Source organism: Gallus gallus, chromosome 1 (assembly GCF_016699485.2).
Source record: "Gallus gallus isolate bGalGal1 chromosome 1, bGalGal1.mat.broiler.GRCg7b, whole genome shotgun sequence".
Classification (NCBI taxonomy): Eukaryota; Metazoa; Chordata; class Aves; order Galliformes; family Phasianidae; genus Gallus; species Gallus gallus.
This window is the reverse complement of record NC_052532.1, coordinates 74,036,078-74,054,486: the sequence shown is the minus strand read 5'-3', so window position 1 is coordinate 74,054,486 and position 18,409 is coordinate 74,036,078. Positions and strand designations below refer to the sequence as shown.

Here is an 18,409-nt window from a genome sequence, read left to right as displayed (position 1 = left end):
ACAATTCTATTGGTTCCCAGAAGATATAGTCAGGTACTCTATAAACAGAAGAACTAGGTACAGCAAATTTCAGCATGAAGGCACAACAGCAGCTGTGGTTTAGATATGCAGATCTATATTTCAGGAGAAAGATTCTTAAGTGGTTAAGCAAACATATATCATTCCTTTCCACTGTTCCCTGTCTCAGCAATTCCCATAAACACAGCATGGCCTCCTTCCTCATGTGATTTTTGCTTTCACTGTTTCTCATCTAACTCTAGACAGTGTTAAAAAAAATAAAACAAATGGAACAAGAGTCCCAAAAGGCATGGATATCCATTGAAGCTGTGGATAGCAGATGTCAAGTGAAGTGGATGCCACAGTGGTCCAAACATGACAAGATGTTATGGAAGTTCAGCTTGAGAATAGAATGTGTTGACAGCACTGCAGATGCTACTTAGCCAGGACCTGCCTGTTTAGAATCTGGTTCGAACCAAAGATGTGAGCATCTGTTCTCATCCATCTATTCATTTGAAAACACTGTAAAAACTTGCTTTACTTCAATAACTATAGCACTTCTGAATGTATGTGCTGAAGGAAAAGCTGGTGGAAGCAGAACCTCTTCAGAAGAATTTCAGAAGAATTATTCCTTAGTTATATCCATAAGATAAGAAACACACAGTTATTAACAGTTAGTTGCATCCTAATCAGTGTTGTATAGTGCCAAGGTCATTCACAACAAAGGGCCCAAGGAGCTGTCAGGGATCAGAATTAGGATGGCTGACTTAAACTGGCCAAAGGGATATTCCATACCAAATGAATCAAGCAGAAGGAATTTTGAAGAGGGTGGGAGGTCATTTGGTTCTCTTTGTCTACTCAGGGGCTAGCTGGCCATTGATCAGGAAGTGGTGAGCAATTTCTTGTCTATCACTTGTTATACACATTTTTATATATACAGTCATAACTATTTTTCCTTTCCCTATCTTAGTAATTGGTTTTATATCAACCCACAAGTTCTACTTTGTTTTTTTTTGTTCTCTCCCTCAACCCACTGGGAAGGGGAGGATTGAGCAAATGACTGTGTGGCGCAGAGCCACCTGCCAGGTTAAACCAGAACACTCCAGTCAAGGTCTGAAAATCTCTAGGGATGGTAATTCCACCATAATTTTGGGAGACCAGTTCCATCCTTGCACAGTTATCATGGTGATTTTCTTATCCTTATATCTAATTGGTATATACCCTGCTGCAACTTCTGACCAATCAGCATGGCTTAAAATCACAGTACCAGAGAATGTCAGGGTTTGGAAGGGACCTCGAAAGATCATCTAGTCCAATCCTCCTACAGGAGCAGGAACACCTAGATTAGGTCAAACCAGAATGTGTCCAGGTGGGTTTTGAATATCTCCAGAGAAGGAGACCCCCACAACCATTCTGGGCAGCCTGCTCCAGTGTTCTGTTACCCTTACTGTAAATAAGTTTTTTCTCATATTTATGTGGAAGCTCCTATGTTCCAGCTTGTACCCACTGCCCCTTGTCCTATCATTGGATGTCACTGAGAAGAGCTCCATCATCCTGACACTCACCCTTTACATATTTATAAACACTAATCAGGTCACCCCTCAGCCAACTCTTCTCCAAGCTAAAGAGACTCAGCTCCCTCAGCCTTTCTTCATAAGGGAGATGCTCCGCTCCCTTAAAGAGAATATTTTGGGTAGGCTTGTGAATCTGAAGTACCTCCATGACTCTACTGGAACAATTTCAATTTGCAAATTCTGAGATACTTTAGTTGTATCTGGATCTTTTCTAAATTTCCTAAAACTGACATTAAGGACTCATTTTTTTATTCACTCAACAGGGAAGTAAGGGGTGTCTCCATACTGGGAATATTTAATCTAGTCATCTTCAGCTAGAATGTATGAGTATCTTTCCTCCCATAGAGGGAGGGCAGAAACAGAGAAGATAATACTCATTAATCTTTCAGCATGGCATTGTGATTGTTTGCCTAAAGGGTATTAGTGTGAATATTCTCCTTCTAAGGGAAGGCAAGGGATTTCTGAAAGTGCTAAAGCGAGTATGTTGTAGAGTTGGTGGTGAAAATGAGAACTGGGCTGACAGGTTTCATTCCTAGTACTGATCACTTAACTGTTATCACGTCCCTTTCCTTTGATGACTCCTCATGTTGTGACAGCACAGTGCTGTGGGAAAGGAATAATTTGCAATTGGTTTTCACTGAGTTGTTCCACCTCCATCACCAGAAGACCTAGATTTGCTTTTTACTAATTACGGGAGTTGAGTGACTGTTTAAAATGCAACAGTTTGGCAGAAGCACCCTGTGAAATGTGAGCCCAGAAGAGTCTGACTTGGGTCTCAGTTTATGTCCACTGGTGTCAGAGTAGCTACACTTGCTCACAGCATCAATGGGAACTGGTCTCTCGTGTGCCAAGCTAAATTGTTTTCTCACAGGACAGCTTCTGTCAGGCTGAAAGATTTGTTTTAGAATGAGAGAATGGGTTGTTCTGTATCTCCCATGTACCTCCCATTTCTTGCAACGTTTACATCAGATTACTGATGAAGTCTTGAAAAAGGGAGAAGGCAAGCCAGATGAGTCCAGTGGTGCACATGTTGTCCTTTAGCAACCCTAAAAAGGGAATACTGGCTTCCTATGGCAAGAATTTCCTGCAGCTAGAAGCTGATTAGTTCTCCAGGATCACTCAGTACTCTGTCTCTTTCACATTGTTAGAATGAGTAAAAGCACACTGGTGCCTGCAACACTGAGGCTTAGATGTTCTCTGTCCTCCAGAGCTACCACACCAGATCTACAGCTGGGGAAATACAGCATAGTTCTGCTTTATTCTCTTGTCCTGTTTGAAGCTTCAGTGCTGAGGACTTGTTTAGCAGCTCTTCAATATGCTGTATTTCAATATGAAAATTCAGCATGTTACAGTGCTAACTAGACTGACTCTTAATTTTAAAAAACATCTCTTTTCTATGTGTGGGAAGATGTGTTTTGCTTGTGCACACAATGAAGCTGATACTGAACATTCCTAGGCTAGTATGAATTAGAAACATTATAGCTTAAAATCAGCAAAGCTACACCTACTTAAAACCAAAGACTTTACAGGGACATTCTGCATTGATTGTCTCTAGTGATCAAATGAGTATTGAGGGTCATATTTTCTGTGAAGATACATTAATTCGTATTTGCTGACAATCTTAATTTGAATGCATATTCTACCAAGAAAGTCAGCTTTACTAGTCTGTTGCAGTAAATCCCTAAAGGCATGTTTAGTGCTTCAAGCAATGCAGAATAACAAGATGTGAATATGCTAGTGACCAAGCAGAAAAGCTCATGGATTTGGGAATTTGAGGGAAGCCATTACAGAGAGGAAGAGGAGGATGTTTTGGATCACCTTGGAGGAGAGCAGGGAAATGGGAAGGAAGGGAAGGCACGTGCAGATCCCCACTACAGGAGCTGTGTGAAAACTAATGCAGAGGAGGATGTGAGTTACCTTCAGGGTCTGGCTGGGTGGCTTCCCCTCCTTTTGCTTCTTCACTGCTTTTACTCTGATTTCTAGTTCAGAGAGAAGTGGTAGCAGAGCTGCACATGTGGGAAGCACAGAGCAGGGAGATACAGCACCTGCTGTGGGAATCTCAAATGCCTTTTCAGTGTGAATTTGGTCAGAAGACTGGCTTAGGGGGCATGGATCAGTCTAACTCTTTATCTTTAACAAGGTCTTGTATGCCCATGTAAGTGGGGAAGGAAGTACCAGCAAACCAGTATTTCTCCATTTCTTTACAGTAGACTTCATTTGCTTTGCATTACTTACCACAGTAACATTACTGCAGAGCCTTAAGCAGAAAGCCTCAGACCCATGTGCTGTTGATATACAAGACTGGAGACAAACACATGCCTTGCCTGAACTGAACTATCAAATACTTAGGCATAAACTATGAATTAATTGTCTAGGCTCTTTCTTTTATTAATAAAAAAAGCTAGACACTACTAGTAGGTGATTCACATCACCTTGTGACAGATTTAGTGTATGGGTGTGGAACCTGTTGGCTTGCCTGGGCTGCACTGAGTGAAGAGTAATTGTTTTGGGCCACGTATAAAGTATACAATATGATTACTGCATTGTAATGACTTATATCAACATTCCATATCATAAGATCATGACTTAAGCTCTCAGTAACCAGAAAATGGTTGGAGCTGTAGTTCCTGGTTTTCCAGGAACTGTTCAAACTTGTTCTCTTCAAACTGAGATATGCATGTAAGTAACAAAACTTTTTTTATTGTTATTAAACCATGAAAATGAGTAACAAAATATAAAGCTAGTGTAATATTATGACATATTGCAAAACTAATTAAAAACATTTAGGCCCTACAGAGGGATCTAGACAGGCTAGATAGCTGGGCTGAGGCCAATGGGATGACATTCAATGAAACCAAATGCTGGGTCCTGCACTTTGGCCACAACAACCCCAGGCAACACTACAGACTTGGGGCAGAGTGGCTGGAAGACTGTGCAGAGGAAATGGACGTGGGGGTATTCAAAGAATCACAGAATTACAGAATGGCCTGGGTTGGAAGGGACATCAAGGAGCATGAATCTCCAACCCCCCTGCCGGGCAGGGCCACCAACCTCCCCATTTACTAGACCAGGTTGCCCAGGGCCCCATCCAACCTGGCCTTGAACACCTCCAGGGACGGGGCATCCACAACCTCTCTGGGCAGCCCTTTCCAGCACCTCACCACTCTCCTGGTAAAGAACTTCCCCCTAACATCCAACCTAAATCTTCCCTCTTTCAACTTAAAACCGTTCCCCCTTGTCCTGCTGTTATCTACCCTTTCAAAGAGTTTACTCCCTTCCTGTTTATAGGCTCCCTTCAGGTACTGAAAGGCTGCAGTGAGGTCACCCCTCAGCCTTCTCTTCTCCAGGCTGAATAAGTCCAGCTCCCTCAGCCTGTCCTCGTAGGGGACGTGCTCCAGCCCCCTGATCATCTTTGTGGCCCTTCTCTGGACCCTCTTCAATAGCTCTCTGTCTTTCTTGTACTGGGGGCTCCATACCTGGACACAGTACTCCAGATGGGGCCTCACAAGAGCAGAGTAGAGAGGGACAATCACCTCCCTGTCCCTGCTGGCCACCCCTCTCATGATGGAGCCCAGGATACCATTTGCTTTCCGAGCTGCAAGAGCACACTGCTGGCTCATGTTAAGTTTTTCATCCAACGGGACCCCCAGGTCCTTCTCTGCAGAACTGCTCTCAAGGACTGCTCCTTCCAGTCTGTATAGATGCCTGGGGTTCCTCCGGCCCAAGTGCAAAACCCTGCACTTTGCCGTGTTGAACCTCACTGGGTTCATCCGGGCCCACCTTTCAAGTCTGTCAAGGTCCCTCTGAATGGTATCCCTTCCTTCCTCTGTGTCAACCATACCACTCAGCTTGGTGTCGTCAGCAAATTTGTTGAGGGTGCACTCGATTCCATCGTCGATGTCATTGATAAAGATGTTAAAGAGCACCAGTCCCAAGACAGACCCCTGGGGGACTCCGCTCGTTACCAGCCTCCACCTGGACATAGAACCATTGATCACCACCCTCCGTCTGCGGCCTTTCAACCAATTTCTTATTCAACGAGTGGTCCACACATCAAATCCACATCCCTCCAATTTGGAGATAAGGATGTAGTGAGGGACGATGTCAAAGGCCTTGGTCAAGTCCAGGTAAATGAAATTGATGATTGAGTGATTGATGCTTGACTGAACATGAGCCAGCAGTGTGCCAGGTGCCCAAAAGGCCAATGGCATCCTGGCTGGCATCAGAAACAGTGTTGCCAGGGAAGTAATTGTCCCCTTGTACTCAGCCCTGGTGAGGCCGCACCTCAAGCACTGTGTCGTTTTGGGCCCCTCACTGCAAGAAAGACATCGAGGCCCTGGAGCGTCTTCAAAGAAGGGCAAAAAAGCTGGTGAGGGGTCTGGTGCACAGGCCTTATGGGGAGCGGCTGAAGGAGCTGGGATTTTTCAGTCTGGAGAAGAGGAGGCTCAGGGGAGAGCCTCTTATTGCTCTCTATAACCACCTGATGGGAGGTTGTGGTGAGCTGGGGGTCAGCCTCTTCTCTCATGTAACTAATGATAGGACTAGAGGGAATGGATTCAAGCTGCTCCAGGGGAGGTTTGGGCTAAATGTTAGGAAATACTACTTCTCTGACAGAGTGGTCAGGCACTGGAATGGGCTGCCCAGGGAGGTGATGGAGTCACTGACCCTGGAGGTGTTCAAGGAACGTTTGGATATTTTGTTGAGGGACATGGTTTAGTGAGAACTATTGGTGATGGGTGGATGGTTGGACTGGGTGATCCTGTGGGTCTTTTCCAACCTCGATGATTTTATGGTTCGATGATTCTATGCTATCACAAATTATTTTGTACTTTTTGTGGGATTTTTGAGATGTTGAAAATTACAAAATTTATCAGCACCATGTAAGTATTCTGGATATTTCTTCTGCAGTGAATGTGCTAAGTTATTACATTATTTTACAAAATAGCACAAGCCCAATTTTAATGATTAAATAAGAAAACTTATATATCTGCTTAATAACAAAAAACATATGTTTTCACAGTCACACACGTGTAAGTAGGTTGAAACATTACCAGTAATCACTGTGTTTTTCTCACCAAGTGGCACAAGCATGTAATGTCTAATGCACATAGGTTTCAATCTGACTGAGTGTGTGCGGTGGGCATGAGAGGCAGAGTTAATTCTGTGCTGTGCCCTCCCCTCCACAGTGTTCTGTTATTACCTACACCGCCTGCAATCATGTTATGCACAATCAATTCATGAAAAATATCACTAAAAGTCACATGATAATGTTAAAAGTTTACAGTATTGCAGGACTGCATTACTCCCTGTCCAGGACTGCATGTGGCCTGCGGGCCATGAGTTGGACTTGTCTGATCTAATGGATAGCAACACAGTGGTGCAATAATGATATTCTGCAGTGGCTGTGGGTTTGCTGAAAACATCTGTCATATAAGTAAACTTAAGTGAGATTAATTTTATCTCAGGAAGCAATTTCTGTTGCCATCTCTTATCTCCCTCTGGAGATACTTCCAATATCAGATGTGTGGTGAGTTGTAAGAAATTTGCTCTTTGCTATGAAGCAGGAGCTCCAACATAAGTACCATGAATTGTCAGTGGCTCTGCTGAGGTACCTATTTATTTAACCAGTTTATAAGGGGCCTAGAACACATGAGTAACAGCTGAACCTGCAGTGGTAGACAGGATGTCAGCACTAGAAAACGACCACTCTGAGGACTCTGTTTTCAAACACAGAATCCACTACTGACTGTGATATCAGTGTTTGCTCTGTGAATCCACAGAAAAGTTATATTTATGCCTGCAGTGGAAATGCTAAGTCACAGCTTGAAACGGTGATTGAGCACCTGATAGGAAGGCAGAGCCAACTCAGAGGATCTGAGGTGCATGTAAGGCACGTGAGTGACCAGAAGGGGGGAGCCCAGATCCACCCCTTCCCAGACCTCATTTAAGGGTTGGCAGTGGAGATGAAGATATTTCTCTGTACCAGAGGTTTTCTGAAGGTAAGTAGCTTCTTTTCCTTATTTCTGTGCCTATTGCTGCTCTGTTTGAGCAGATCCTTTCTTACTGTAGTCTGGGATCTTGCTGCTCTGCTGTCATTGCACTTTTCATTGTGTTACAGTGGCCGAGGAAAACTTTTCCCTAGCAGTTCAAAGCAGAATTAAAAACAGTGAAATCAACACACAAAAAAACTCAACCAACCAACAACAACAACAAATTGAAATAAAAGTATTGTTTTGAAAATGTCTCTATCATGATTTTTTTAAAGGAAAACAACGTTGCTCCAACATAGTATATCCTTTATGCAAGGAAATATAGATCTTTGCACGCTACAAGTAACAGGGAGAATATCAGATGTTCTGTATCTTCAAATAAAATACAAAAGCAAGTATGAGAATATTAATTTCTTAACATCTGTTTATTCCTAACTTGAAACGAGGTTGCTGGGTGTCTGCCCAGTAGATCCCAATCTGAATAACTTTACACAAGGGACCAGTCCAGGAGCTCTAGAGAGAGCTGAGGAAAGTTGTTTTTGTGTATAGATGTTACCTGATTCAAATATTAAGAATTCCTTTCTTCTGTTTATATTAAGCTACCAGTAGTTGCTTATGTTATTATGAACTTCTTATGTCATTAGCAGAATTGTCTTAGGAAGTTGAAAATAATTGTGTAGAATCTTCTTTAAAAACAGTATGTGAATTTGGACTCAAGGTATGCTCATGCCACTGAGAGATAAGGTGGGTTTTTTCAAATATACAGAACAGTACAGGCATGTAGTGGTAGAAATACATATATGTATACATATATATACATACATACGTCTCAAAGCTGGCCAGTGCCTAGTTGGTACCATTCAGGTTTTAGCTGTCCAGCAGCATCTGCTTTCCAGTCTCTGTGAAGGAGTCCTGCCAGGCTGAATTGGTAGCATTTAACGCTTTGTTTGCCCAGCACAAACTTATTTGTCTTGCACAAAGTAAAAGACAATTGCTAATTAATTCCTAGAGATTTTGTTTGTTTTATTTTGAATGACACATTTTCAGTAATGCTATGAATAAAGCTCTTAAACATAATTTCATTTCTGAGATAAACAGGATGTGAATTTACATCTCCTGAGGCTGGGCATTGTGCTATTCCCACTACTTTCTTTCTTCTCAAGCATGTATTCAGAAGGAATCAAGAACTGCTGGAGAAAAGAGAGTGAAGATTTGGACAATGCAAAGGTAATTTGGATAATATTAAGTTGAAAGTTACAATGAAACCCAGTGGCACCAAGGAGGTGTCAGCACATGTTGAACAGCCTCTCTAAACAGAGGAATCTCAAAACTGTAGTGAGCCACTAAGGCACACAGGCTTCCTGTAAGGAAGTTCTGTGGAAATGTGACAAGTGAAAAAGGAAAGATACATACAGCCTGTTGCACAGAAAAATAAGTGACAGCTGTGGACTTTGCTGGACTGGACTGAAGTGACATAATCAGGATTATTCCTATCAATTTATTGCCTTTTTAAGGGAGCTAATGGTTTATTAAACACTGTGGATAGCAGTATCATATGTAAAATAAGTAGAGTGTCAGAAATGATTTAAGTTGGCCAAATAATTCCATAATTTTTTTCACTTTTGTCCCTTATTAGTCAGAGGGATTCATCATTAGTTGCTACATATAGCGAAGCAGTAGGCAAACTGGAGAGGCTTCAGAAAGGAACAATTGAAACACTATATGTTTGGGGAACTTAGACCGGGGGGAAAGGTTAAGCAGACTGAAAAAGATTGTTCTGGAAGATGGCTGACTGAGAGTATGTGTAAGCAGAATTGACGTCAAAAACTTTGTGACCACAGGCCTTGGAAGAATTGATGGGAGAAAAGGTTAAAATTCTAATGAGACACTCATTTAAGTAAGAGTATAATATTCAAAAGTCCATACATTACAGTCAGATGCGTCTTTCTGTCCTTGAATTTATTTAGATCCTTTTACCTTCATTCACCAAGTAGGGGAGGAAATATCTACGTTACAGAATGTTGTCACATTGAATAAAAAATAACTTGCTCATCCTTTCATACACTCATTTATTGTTTTTTTTTTTCCCCCAGCTTTCCTTGTTACACTTCTCTATCCAGGTAGTGTGAGCTGTACCATATCAGTATACACTGTACCACATCAGTACAGATAGCACCAAAATTACTCAAACATTCTCAGTTATACTTGATCCACAGCAATCTTCTAGTCATCCGCTGCCATGATATTGGAAACAAGTACTCTTATTGACCTCTATTCACACATTTGTTTGTAGGAATGCTTGAAGACAAACTCGATATCTGTTGTTGGCCAATGAGATGAAGACCTGCTGGAAATCACATTCATTCAGAAATTTAGTGGGGAAAGAAAAGATGTCCTACTCTACTAATAAGTAATACTCGGTTATGATACAAAACTTTCTTTATTTAGCAGAGTAGTCCTACCGTAGGGCATCCTCCCGTTACTTCCGAGCTAACTCATGACAGCTTTTTAAACAGATTGTTTTAGCAGCAGATGCAGTTGCTTAATGTTCCCAGGTATGTATAGAAGAAAAAACTGTGATGTCTGAAACAGGAATAAAGGCTTATGGCTACATGGCAAAAATAGGTTTGGCTAATAAAATAACTGGCATCAGTCTTCAGTTCCCAGCTGAGCTCTGGCATCCGTGGCTGACTTTCAGGTAGCTCACAGAAAATGATGGTTAGCCTGAGATATGATATTTCTGATGATCTTTCTTACCGATGTGCAAGGAATCAAACAAACAATTCCATGATAGTACTCAAGGACAGGTGTTTTTTGAATTTGGGAACAAAACTGGTCTGTTTCCTTCATAAAAAATAAGTATCTCTCAGACTTCTTGCATCTCTTCCACTGCTAGCTGTATTCTCTTGCTGACTGCCAACATCCCAGAATATGATGGCAAGCACTCAGATGTCAAATTAGGCCCTTCACTCGTCAGCTTTACTCTAGCAGTCTTTGTTTGCCTAAGCTGCTTCTCTGGAACAGGGCTGGGGAGATGAGGCTGTGAAATCCTAAGTGAACCTATCTGTTTGTAGTGTAAGAGGAGCTTCTTGATGAATTATGTGTATGGGTATTACTACACTGGCTGAAAGTTCACTGCACAAAACAGCCAGATGACTCCTTAGGCTGGCAAAATGCTTTTTCACTTTTCATAGTCCTAACTGCGTACCTTTGGATAGGGAGGAGTGAGGGAAACATTAAATCTGTGCTTTTGCCTTAGCCATTTGGTACAGAGATGGAACCATCAACCTGGGACTCAGCATATTATTCTCATTTGAGTACATAGACAAACCATACTGAAGGAGCTAGAAGTCAAGAGACCTATGGCTGTAATCTTACTTCTGAGTAATATCAAGCAACATACAGAACTTCTCTGGTTCTGTTCTACTTTGTCAAGATATCCTCTTATTTTTTTAGTGATAATAAAAACCCATAAATCACATGAATATCTGAAAAAAAATGTAATTATAGAATCATAGAATTATAGAATGGTTTGGGTTGGACCTTTTAAGTTAATCTAGTTCCAACCCCTCCGACCTCCCTCTTGACTTGGTTGTTCAAAGCCCCATCCAGCCTAGCCTTGAATTCTTCCAGGGAGGGGGCATTTACAACCTCATGGGCAACCTGTTCAACCACCCTCACAGGAAAGAATTTCTTCCTACTATCTAGTCTAAATCTATCCTCTTTGAGTTTAAAACCATTTCCCCTTGTCCTGTCACTACATGCCCTTCTAAAAAGTTCATCCTCATCTTTCCTATCAGCCCCTTCAAACACAGGAAGTCTGCTACAAAGTCTCCTTAGAGCCTTCTCTTCTCTAGGCTGAAGAGCCGCAGCTCTCTCAGCCTGTCCTTGTAGAGGAGGTGCTCTAGACCTCTGATCATCTTTGTGGCACTCACTGGATGTGCTCCAACAGCTTCATGTCCTTCTTGTGTTGGGGGCTCCAAAACTGGACACAATATTCTAGGTAGGGTCTCACAAGAGCAGAGTAGAGGGGCAGAATCACCTTCCTCAACCTGCTGGTCACACTTCTCTTGATGCAACTCAGGATATGGTTGGCCTTCTGGGCTGTAAGTGCACACTGCCAGCTCATGGAGTCTTTCATCAACTGACACCCCCAAATCCTTATCCTCAGGGCTGCTCTCAAGCCATTCTCCACCCAACCTGTATTTTGCTTGGAATTGTCCCTATCCAGGTGGACCATGTTTTGTGAATGTGAAGCTACTCCTATCTGTTTATAGAGGGCCTTATCCACTTGGCCTTCCTGATAAGGCAGCCTGTAGCAGAGCCGCACTACAGTGTCTACTTCCTTGGCCTTCCCTTTAACTCTAACCCATAAGATTTCTGTCAGCTCCTTGTCTATTCCCAGGTGGAACTCCATGGACTCCAGGTAGTCATTGATGTAGAGGACAACATCCCCTCCCCTTCCCCCCACCTGTCTTTCATAAAGAGTTTATACCCATCTATTCCTACAATCCAGTCATGAGAATCATCCCACCATGTCTCAGTGATGCCAGTGACATCGCAGCCCTGTAGGCACACACGCACACATCTGCAATTGCTCCTGCTCTGCACGTTGGTGTACAGGCACTTGAGCTGGTCTCCCACTGAGGCTGATTTACCAATTAGTTACTGTGTCCTGAACCTTAGTTGATGTCCTACTGGCCTGTGATCCTACTCCAGGACAAGGGCATCCATTACCATTGTCAGCCTCAAAGTGGGATGGTTTGAGCATCCCCTCCCCCAGCAATTCTCATTTAAAGCACTCTTGATTAAATTGGAAATCTTGCTGACAGAGATGAACCCTGTCCTTCCCCAGAAGACCAGATTTCTCAAAATTAGTTACACAACACAAGTAGCCAAAGCCTTGTTCCCAACACCACTCTCTTAGCCATTTGTTGATTTCTTCTTAATTCTGTCAGTCCTTTCCCTCCCCATTCCCATAACCTGGAGGATTGATGAGAAAACTACCTATGCTCCTGAGTTCTTCACTACTGCTCCCAGCTCCTTGTAATCCCTCTTGATATTCTTAAGGTTGCTGACAGCTATGTCTGTGGTGCTTACATGAAACAGCAGCAGTGGGTAATAATCATATTAGTAATATGTATATAATAGTAATACTTTTTCTTCAGACTCTACTTGCTTACTTTGTATCATTAGTTTTGGCACTACAAGCCATACAGTAATTATATTTTTATTGTCTATGTCTCATTATGTGAAAGGCTTCCTTGATATGTTAGGCATGAAAGAATGAAGTTGTACAACATCCTTTATGCTAGCAAACAAGTGAGATAGAGGTGTGTGATCTGCAGACTCAGTAGTAGTCTTTCTTTTCAGTGTCTGTGTCTGCTTTGCATTACACTGTAACCCCTGTGGTAGAGATTAGCTCTTCCTTCTCTTCAGGGCAGTGTGTTGACTTCCAATTAGGAGAATAGGCTATTATTAAGTCTTTTTCCTATACTAATATGTAGAAAATTGTGTCTCAAAGCTGTGAATGGCAACAAAGACCAAACTGCAAGCCCAAGAACATGTGCAGTCCTGAATGGATCAGTTCCAAACTTCTTACAGTAGTTAAAGTGGGAAGGAATGCTGAAGTATTCTGCAGTCCAAAGCATACTGAGCTTCAGGATTTCTTGTCCACATGGTCACTCAGGATTTGGTGTGTTGCCTATAAAGATGTTAAAACATGATTATAGACTAGGTTAACTTTTTTTAGCAGGTCATTCTGTTACAGGAGAATGGAAAGCTGTAACTTTCCCAGTGCTGCACACTGCAGTTAAAGAGAGAATTCATGCATATTCTGGCTATTTGATGTCTCCTTCATGAGAATCACATTAGCCAGCAGCAATGGTGATATTAATGATGATTCCTGTGAACTTATTGCATTTTATCTGATGACATCCAAGCAAATGTAAACAGTAATTGTTTCATAGCACCTCAGGGGGTTACAAAGGATTGACATTGCTCACTTCTACAATGCAGTTTTGCAACTATTTGACTACGTATGAACTTGCTAATTACTGACTGATTTACTGCTAACCTAAGGAGTCTGACCAAACTGGAATCAAAATTGCATATTTTTTCTACAGTATATGAAGGTGTATGGGAACTTCTGAGTCACAGACTGAACCACTGATGGAGCACCTGGAGAGAAGACCCTATCAGCCCTGGAAGCACAGTTGAAGATAATTCACTTGTGCCACCAGAAGGGGTGGAGCCAGGCTCCACCTCTCTTTGATTTTATTTAAGGTCTGACTGCCACTAAGGAAGGATCTCTTGCTGGAGATCCTTCTTTTGTGGAGTCTTTCTGTGAGCCTAGGTCTTCAGAGACAGGTGAGCATCCTTCTTTTTTGTAAAACCTTCTCATTGGGCTGGTCCTATTGCTGTTACAGCAGGCAATGCAAGAGACTCCTGGAATGTATTGAGGATAACTGCCTGAGTCAGGTAATAGAGAGGCTCACTAGGAGGGATGCAGTGCTGGACTTGTTGCTCACTAATGCAAGTGAACTGATTGGTGACATCGGGATTGGAGAAGTCTGGGCTGTAGTGGCCATGCAACAGTGAAGCTCACACTCTTGAGGGGTACTGGGCAGACAAAGAGTAAAATCAAGGCACCACGTTTCAGGAAAGCCAACTTCTAGCTCTTTAGGAAGTCTATCAACAAAACCTCCTGGGAATCTATCCTCAAGGACAAGGGGACACATCACAGAACTGGCAGATCTTCAAGGCAAGTTTTGTTAGGGCATAAAAATTCTCCATCCCCACATGTAGGAAGTCAGGAAAGGAAGGCAAAAGGAGGTGATGGCTGTGCCTTTGAATGGGATACAGACACTACAGAGCAGTAACAGGTAATAAAGAAGGAAATTGGCTCACCCCTTCTAACAACCAGTGATAGCTCAAGAGAATTGCAGCCTTTTTCCAGAAAGATACTACTTTCTCAGTTGCTAACCCTTAAATGAGAGTGAGGAGGGGTGGATTCCAGCTCCACCTCTTCCAGTCACTCAGGTGCACTGATTGCACCTAAACTGTTCCCTGGGTTAGCCATGCCTTCTCACCTGGTGCTCAGTCATTGGTTTGGGCTGTGACCGGGCAATTTCACTGCACTCCACCCCTTCACAGCATGAATTAATGACTAAGCAGGTAGAGGATGAGCTCCTGCAGTTTAGTGGTTCAAAATACAATGTGCATTGTGATGTATGTACAATACCCTCCACAATGTAAAATGTTAAGGCACTGAAGGCAATTATTGGCAGTCTTCTTGTGCTAGTACTCTTTTGGGCTAGTACTTGAAGTTCCTTCTTAAGACATATCTTCTTCAAGGATCAGTAGCAGTTCAGGTTCATGCTTGCCAGTTCCCAGAAGTTAAATGGTCCACTACCGGGTGTCACGATCGTCAGGACATTGGAGTGGTGTTGCTCCTACTGGTTGTCCTGTGAACTTAACAACCTCAAGTGGAGTAGTACAGATGTTTAATAGGTATTAATATAATAGCTACTACCTCTGCTGGCCATGCACTGACTACTGTAGGGTCTACCCCAACCTCTAGCTATCTCCCCCAAGGTTGCAAGGAAACTGCACTGTTTTGGTCCTACATGCAACCATTATTTCCTCAGATGTCTCACTGTGATATGTTACCAGGCCAAGTATCTTCTGCAGTTGTTCTTTCAGTGGAGATGGTGACAGGTGGCTTCTCTGACTAAGGTGGGCGACCCAGCACACCACTGTTTGTGATAGGGCCACCCCCATCTTAGGTATGTGGGTTAGGTCTTTTACCTATCCCTGGATCAGTAAAGTTGTTTTAACAATAACCTCTGAAGTCTGAATTATTAGTTCTACCATGTGCAGAACCAGCAGAACCCTTCTGAGTCACATGCGCACCTAGTTCAGCTAGAAGGGTTGGACTGAATATATCCAGTGCCTGGGCCTGTTTAACAGCATGTTTGTTGTTGTTGTTGTTTTGTGTGTTTTTTTTTTTTAATCGATATAGAGGTTTTAGCCATTGTGCTATGTGGGGTATAAAGGATCACCGGTATCCTAATATACCCAAGAACTCTTGCAACTGCTTTGGTTTTGTGGGATCCAAGAATGTTTGGATCTTACCTATGACTGCCCTGGGTAAGACCTTAGTCTTACTCAGCCAGACAGCACCCAGGAACTTAACTGATAGCCCTGATCCTTGTACTTTCTGTGGGGTTATAGCCTATTCTTTTTCCTGTAAATAAGTAGTGCTGGTACTGCCTTCTCTAATGCCTCAGTTGAGTCAGATGTTAGCGTTAGATCATTGATGTAGTCGTACAATTTGACAGTAGATGGTTTGTTCCAATTTGACAAGTCAGGTGCCACCAGACTATGACAGAAAGAAGGTGAATGCACATATCCCTGAGGTAGGACTTGAAAAGTCACAATGTCAATAGGTGCCTGTGTGGGAGCAGCTGAGTGAGTACTTAGAGCTCAGGTAAGTATAATGAGATAATCCAGTTGTAAATACCTACATCTACACCAAGCTTGATCAAAAATTCTAGAGGCTAGATGTTGCTTCAGTGGTTGAAGTGAAATATAACCACTATGTAGATTTCTTTAACTTTGTACTTTTAGTTAAGATTTTGTTGCCTTCACTGGTTCGATATTCTTTGACTCAACTTGAAACTACTGTGACTATTATTTGATGTTTTATTGACTTTAGCAGGCCAGTGATATTGCTTGAAGGTGTGTTCTAATGCAGAAGAGATCTTATCTTTCGTTGTTGTCACTATCACTTTATGCATTTGTGCAGTTTAAGAGCTGATAAATTCAGTGTTCTTATTTGGTAAATGTACGTCATCTGTTTTTTAAGGTAGATTTGTTGTTGCTTATCAGGATTCTATGAACATGACTTATACTTTTGTAATACTGCGGAACTGAAAATAAATGATCTATCAGACCTGAGGCTTTCCTGCTACATACAATGTGGTTTGGATTCAGAGGATAACTGAAATAATGATGTAATAATAGTTTAAAGACTGGATAAAGGAAAAATTGGCTTTAAATTTGGCATAACAATCTGAATAATATCAAGAAGCAACTCTCATTTTTCAAACAGTTGTATCTACATTAACATAAACTTATTAGGTAGGTGAGTAATTGTATTATTTTATAAGAGAGCTAAGTAAATACTCAGAGCTAAAAGAGCATGGCTAAAGGTGATGAGGTGAGAGCTTATATTTTGGACACTAGACAAGTACAAAAGCACATATCTTTGATATGAAGTATAGGTAGGTAAAGCAAAGCACGCAAACCTGTCAGGTCTGATAAATCTCTACTGTGGTGTATACAGCATCAGCTTGATGGAGCCCTAGTCCAGATAAAACTGACCCACTACTCTTCGTCTTTCTTACGTATTGAAATAGGTTTGTTTTGTTTTACTAGTTTCATTCAGAGTAATCAGAGGACCAAATAATAAACCCTGTATAGACTAAAAGCACTCAGAACTACTTTATTTCTGCTATTTAATAATTATTTTGTGGTAAACATCCATATAATGAGCAGGAGATAAGTTGACTTTAAAATACATAGAATATTCAAAATTCTAAATCTTGGCTTGGCTTGTCTGAGCTGACTCACATATTGTATTTAATATCATTATGGCAGCAACCATATCCCTATAATACCCTTTGTTCTTGACTGGTCAGTGTGATTGAAAACGCAAACCTGCTTTGGCATTCAGAACTCCCTTAATATTTCTTCAGTGAAGGAGCAATGTGTATTTGTTGTTGTTGTTTGTTTGTTTGTTTTGTCTGTTTAGTCTTTGTTGAAACTGAAAGCCCCAAGAAGTTTTGTGTATGTTCTCCACAGACTTACTTTTACAGTTGTATTAAAATCAATCAGAGGACACCCATTCTTGGAGTGTACGAAGTATCATGTTATTGAAACAATCAGTACATTTGCCAGCCATGCCAGTGAAAATTCACTTCAGCAGAAGTTTTTCTCCAGTGTAAAAAGATCACAGAATCACAGAATTGTTGGGGTTGAAAGGGACCACCAGGGATCGAGCCCAACCCCTCTGCAAAGCAGGTCCCCTACAGCAGGCTGCACAAGTAGACATCCAGATAGCTCTTGAATATCTCCATAGAAGGTGAATCCACAATCTCTCTGGGCAGCCTGTTCCAGTGCTCCGTCACACTTACTGTGAAGAAGTGTCTTTGCATATTGGTGTGGAACTTCCTATGCTCCGGTTTATGGCTGTTTTCCCTTGTCTTGTCCCCACAGCCAACTGAAAAGAGGGATTGGCCATGTCCCTTTGTCTCCCACGCTTAGAATTATTAATAAACATTCATGAGATCACCTCTGAGTCTTCTTTTCTCAAGGCTGAAAAGACCCAAGTCACCCAGCCTTTCCTCATAAGGGAGATGCTCCAGGTCCTTTATCACCTTTGTGGCCCTCCTCTGGACTCTCTCTCCAGGAGATCCCTGTCTTTTTTGTACTGGGGAGCCCAGAACTGGATACAGTACTCCAGGTGAGGCTTGAGCAGGGTAGAGTAGAGGGGGAGGATCACCTCCCTTGACCTGCTGGCCATGCTCCTTTTAATGCACCCCAGGAACCCATTGCACATTTTGGCTACCAGGGCACACTGATGGCTCATAGCCAACCTGCCGTCCACCAGGACACCCAGGTCCTTCTCCGCAAAGCTCCTCTCCAGCAGGTCACTTGCTGTTAACTTGCTTGTTAAACCTCATCTGGTTTCTTACTGCCCAGCTCTCCAGCCTGTCCAGGTCTTGCTGAATGGCAGCACAGCCTTCAGGTGTGTCAGCCACTCCTCCCAGTTTTGTATTGTAT

The 18,409-nt window shown here is 42.2% G+C and overlaps 1 long non-coding RNA gene across 1 annotated transcript; it reads left to right on the top strand.

The window, feature by feature from the left end:
- The first annotated feature begins 6,232 nt into the window (after positions 1–6,232).
- On the top strand, positions 6,233–16,517 carry LOC121109367. The gene is made up of 2 exons (XR_005845168.1): positions 6,233–8,788; positions 13,687–16,517. It is a non-coding gene; the product is annotated as an uncharacterized LOC121109367 (long non-coding RNA).
- Positions 16,518–18,409: the final 1,892 nt, after the last annotated feature.